Source organism: Pyxicephalus adspersus, chromosome 3, assembly GCF_032062135.1.
Source record: "Pyxicephalus adspersus chromosome 3, UCB_Pads_2.0, whole genome shotgun sequence".
Taxonomy (NCBI): Eukaryota; Metazoa; Chordata; class Amphibia; order Anura; family Pyxicephalidae; genus Pyxicephalus; species Pyxicephalus adspersus.
In genome coordinates, this window is record NC_092860.1 from 103,048,005 (window position 1) to 103,053,393 (window position 5,389).

Here is a 5,389-nt window from a genome sequence, read left to right on the forward strand (position 1 = left end):
TATTTAATGTACAGCGCTGCGTAATATGTTGGCACTATATAAATCTGTTTAATTAATAATAATATTATTAATAATATTAATAATAATATACAAGAAGCATCTAATCATGGACATGAAAGCAAAGAACTCTTTCAAGACCTTTAAACTTTATTGTTGCAAAACATACTGATGGCATTGGTTACAGACGTATTTCTAAGCTTCTGAATGTTCCTGAATGTTAGGGATCATAATCTGAAGTGGGAAAAACATAATTTCACCCTAAAGGACCAGGTGCTCCTCACATAATTTCTGCAGAGCAGTCTAAGGAATATTCAGAATATTTGTCCAAAAGCCAAGGATCAGTGGTAGAAAGCTTCAGGCGTGGCATTAGCAGGTACAGTTGTTTCAATGAAGTAACACTTAACGGACATGGCCTCTATGACGTCACTAGACTCCACAGGCTTCAATAAAAGGCTGTGGATGCTTTATACAGGCTTCAATAAAGCATGTTGAAGCCTGTTTAAAGTTTGTTGCACAACATTTGGACAAGCCTGTGAAATACTGGGAGAATAAATGCAGGTCAGATAAGACTAAAACCAAACTCTTTGGATGTCATTGCACACACCATGTTTGGCGGAGAAATAGCACTGCACATCACCCAAAAACACCATACCAACAGTGAAGCTTGGAGGTGGAAACATGTGTGGGGCTGTTTTTCAGCATATGGGACTGGAAGACTTCATATAATATTATAAAGGGATGAATAGAGAGATGTACTGGGACATTCTTGATAGGAAACTGGTGCCACTTACCCAGATTCTGAAGATAAAACAAGGGTGGACAATTACAATGATCCCAAACACAAAGTCAAGGAAACGCCTAATTGGTTTCAGAGAAAAAAAATTAATCAGGTAGAAGGGCCCAGTCAATCACCTGACTTGAATGCAATTGAAAATCTATGGAAAGAACTGAAGATCAGAGTTCATAGAAGAGGCTGCCAGAACCTTCAAGATTTGAATACCATTTATGTGAAAGAATGGGCCAAAGTCACACCTAGTATAGTAATATAGTACAGAGCTAAAAAAGCAGTATGTGCATGATTTGTGGGTGTTATTGTACAATCTATTTTGTCCAGATGGAAATGGCACAGAGGATTACTTTCCCTAATTTAATTTTCATAACACGTTTCACGGATTTAATAACTGCTTTATCAGGGAGGTAGGCGACAACGCTTTTCAGACAAAACATAAAAATAAAAATCTAACCATCCTGTGAAATACAGGGGATTGCATTTTTAAACAGATGACCTTATTTTGAAACAGTTGGATGTAAGACATTTATGGGCAATATGTTGTTGGGAGACACATTTTTTGTTGTATTTTTGCCAGACTTTAATTATGCTTGTTAATAATAGTTTTAGAAAAATTAACATGTAGCTTGTTGCTGGGATTAAATAGAAAAAAAACTTATCTTGAACAGAAACCTTTGCTTTAATTACTCCTCATTTTATTTTAGGGGATAGTCCCTCACATTCTGTCTAGTTTGTATATACAGCTTAAGTAAAAAAAAATACATAAAAAACTATTGATGACAGGCTCAAGCCTGCACATCCAGTTATTATCTATGGCTACAGTCTACTTTTCCCTTTGAGGTAATCTATTCATCAAGAAAACTCCTCATGTATTTATTACATTCATTAAGTGGGAAAACAGTGTATTAAGCATGTACTCCAGTAGCTTTTCATGGCTTCAAAACCAAACAGAGCAGGATAGCCTGAAGCCATAATCTGCTGACTAATTACGTGCTAGGCACTCTCAATCAACCGCTTATTTACCATCTGCATACACACACACACATACTACCTTTTACCTGATTTGATGAATAATGTGTGCACTACACCATACATCCATCAGTTTCTTATTAGGTTTTGGTCGAAAAAGCAGACTCATTAAAGCAAAGCGCTAAAGAGCATCAATATTGATATACTTCCTCAGCACTTCCAGATTTATCTCTCTCAGGTCTCACTTTCTTCAGTCTACAATAAATCTCACGCTTCTTACTTTACTTAAGTATGGTTTAAATATTTTACACATTACTGGGCTATGTATTGTTTAGTTGAGTTTGATTTTCTTTTTTTTTTTTTTTTTGCTGCTATGACAGCAGCTACTACATTTTAGTAATACCTGACAATATATACTAATACACAGTGATATGTAGTCAGGGTAATTAAAGTAGATGTTATTTTCTCATTTGGTCACATCCGCACCACATGTGATCTGAATAATGAGGTTGTACAATACATGCAAGTATTATCCCAATTTTATTTTTAGCTGTAGACCTTGTTCTGTCCTAGGTACCAAACTGACAACCCCCCCTTGTACATGATTTACCAAAAAAGGTTGCTAGAACTAAATCCAGCCAATCCAGGTCATTGTGGTTGCAATCTTCCTTCCCCTGTGCTGCAGTAGCAATCAAAGTGACAGGGAAATGAGAGATGGCAGGGGCATCAATAAAACCCCTAAAAGAAGCAACAAATGTCAATGCCCCCTCCCATGTCCCTCCTGTGACTGCAGAGGTTCCAAGAGATATGCAGAGTTTTTACTTTATTAACAAGGTTACCTCTTGCTAGAAAATACTTATCTGATCCATGACTATGTTTAGCTCCTGCCTTGCTTCCTACACTCTATTAACATTGCTTTTGTCTAGTCTACTCTTCTAGAAAATTTAGTTTGCAGTGCAAGCTGCCAAGTTGCTCCCAGCAGCCTTCCAATTTACTCCAAACTTGAATTATTGTCCTGGCACCATTCTTTTTAAGCGTTAACTGATGATCTTCTATACATTTATGTGATTATACCTACAATTTTTTACCAGTTTAATGCCTCTACGCAGATCCAAGTAAGTCTGTCTGTGCTGACCAGTCTGATATGTCCCCTGTTCTGTCACCTACAGGGAATGTTGCCTAAGCATGTCAGCTGAACGATGCTTGCTTTGCCATCAGATGCTCTGGTAACAATCTTCATTTTTTTTTAAAGGTTTTTTGTAAAGCTTGCCATTTCAGTTTTTCCCAAATCAGCAACCATTTAAATGTGATTAAGAGACAACAAAAAGGTGCCCAACACTAACTACCGGTAGTAGAAGTTGAATATACAGTGATTAGAGATCAGTGAAACATTGTTAAGTTAGAACAAAAACAATTAGGACTTTATCGGGACAGCCAAAATTTGATGAAGCTGTAACTCAATGTGTGAATTATAAAAATCATAAAATACATCAATCCTGTACTCTTAAGTTATGCCTATTATTTGACAGTAAATATCCAACATGATTTCAACGGGACATTACTCCAGGGTGGCATAGGGGAAAATTACAAAGGGACGGACCACCCAATTCAGTTCTGCACATGGCCCACCATTTTCTGTGACTTCCACTAAGGTCCAGTATTAGCAATTCATACATTTACAAAGACAGTTTATTAAAAGTATTGAGCACCTAACTTGCTAGAATTTGAGATCCAAAATGCAAGTCAATTTACTGACAAATCTGAATGCAAGCCTACTTTAGAGACATTTATACAATGCTGATGAAATAAACAGAACAAAAAGGACTCTGGGGGAGAAGTGTTTAAATAAGGAGTTGTTATTCTCAAAGAGTCCCACACCATAGCCAATTTGCATATGAATGAACCAAATTTGGTTCAAATTACTATTGTCAACACTAGGAGAATTTTATTCGAGAATAGAATCTGCTCACTCAGATTCTACTTAGCAACACTACAGAAAATTATACACTGTTTAGTAATTTGATTCTCTGCACTGCTGGGTGCTTAAAACCTGGTTATCACTGGCAATGAGATTTCCAATGATGCAAACTCTATTAAGCTTGCTAGCTGGCATTTCTATAGAGAGTACCTACAGTTTCCAATTCCGTACATGTCTACACATTATAACTGCTATTCATTTAGTGCTTAAGTGTACCAGGAACAGACATAAAATGAGAATATTTGAAGCATCTGCTGTTGGGAGCTATGGCACACACCAGTCAAAAACAACGCTTACTTTTCTCAGGCTATTTACTTTCTAATCTACTCGCACTACACAGGATGAAAGTAATACACAAAAGATGAAAATTAGGGTCTAATCAAAAATGGGCATTTATAAAATTCACTTTTAAAAACAAACCTCACAACTTTCAAAGCTGAGAATGAGGGGACACCTTGGGATATAAAAAAAACATATACTGCTCAGAATTCAGAAAAATGAGCATGGCTTTATTAAAGCAAAACTAAACTCCGTGGGTGATGAACCTCTGCCAGAGGACAGCATACTTGCCAATTATGGCAAATACATACCCTGTGCAGTCTTCCTTTAGGCATTGAAGGCGTCATCTTCACAGCAGACTTTCTTAGAGATGACGATCCTCTTCACTGATTGGATGATGTAATCCCTGCCCATGCGAAGGAGTTAGAATATGCCCAGAGGCTGGCTGTGGGTCACTGCACATGGAGCCAAGCTACAAGCTGCATGTGCTTTAGGCCACAGGTGTCAAACACAAGGCCCACGGGCCGAATCCCACGGGCTGCAGGACCCCAGTTGCTTCTTCACACTCCCACCGAGACTCAGTACTACGCACGACTGTGCCAGAGTCCTGATCCTGCTGCTAGTAGTATGCTGGAATTTCAGTGGGATGCTACATTAGCAATGTCTTCAGACTCAGAGACACAGGCTTCCACCTTAGCACAGTCAGTGGCTCCATTCCCCTCACACAGACAGGCCAGGATAGGTCAGGTACACCTACCTCAGAAAAAACTGCTAGGAACAAAAAGCAATCACTCCCAAAATGTCCAACAAGAGAAAAGTTGATGCAGAAGGGAGACAATTAAGTGAAAGTTGGGAAAGCTAATATATATTCATGCTTCACATGACATCACAAGCATGTTCCTATTTTCAGAACATGATTAATGCACGAGGATGGCGTGTGATATGGTGTCTCAGGGTGGGGAAGGATCTATACTTTTACTCAAACTATGTATCTTAATAAAAAGATCAGCCAGTGACTTAGCCCATGTTTTTTAAATTTTGGTCCCGTTGACGTTGGGTGGCCTCTTTACACAAGTCAGATTCTTGCCTGAAACAGGACCAACCATTCGTATTGGCCGAGAATCATCTTGTGTACATAACGCTTTATTAGTTGCAAACCATCAGCAACAGGAACTGTTGGGAAAGTAAACAAACACTTTAGTCAGGACATAATGCCCCTGATTCATCATTGAAATCCGCGATCGCTGGAAGCGCGAAAATACGCGCGACCAGCGATCGCGGATTACCGCGGTCCGGGACTCGAGTGCGCGCGTACACTCGCATCCTGAATCTGCCGGGCGGATTCCTGCCATGCGCAATAGGGGTCGCGAATC

At 38.9% G+C, this 5,389-nt stretch overlaps 1 protein-coding gene across 1 annotated transcript in view; it reads right to left on the reverse strand.

Annotated features, from left to right (window-relative positions):
• Positions 1-5,389, reverse strand: part of INPP4B (inositol polyphosphate-4-phosphatase type II B) — a gene marked incomplete in the record, with an annotated part of 326,843 nt that overhangs the window by 250,726 nt on the left and 70,728 nt on the right.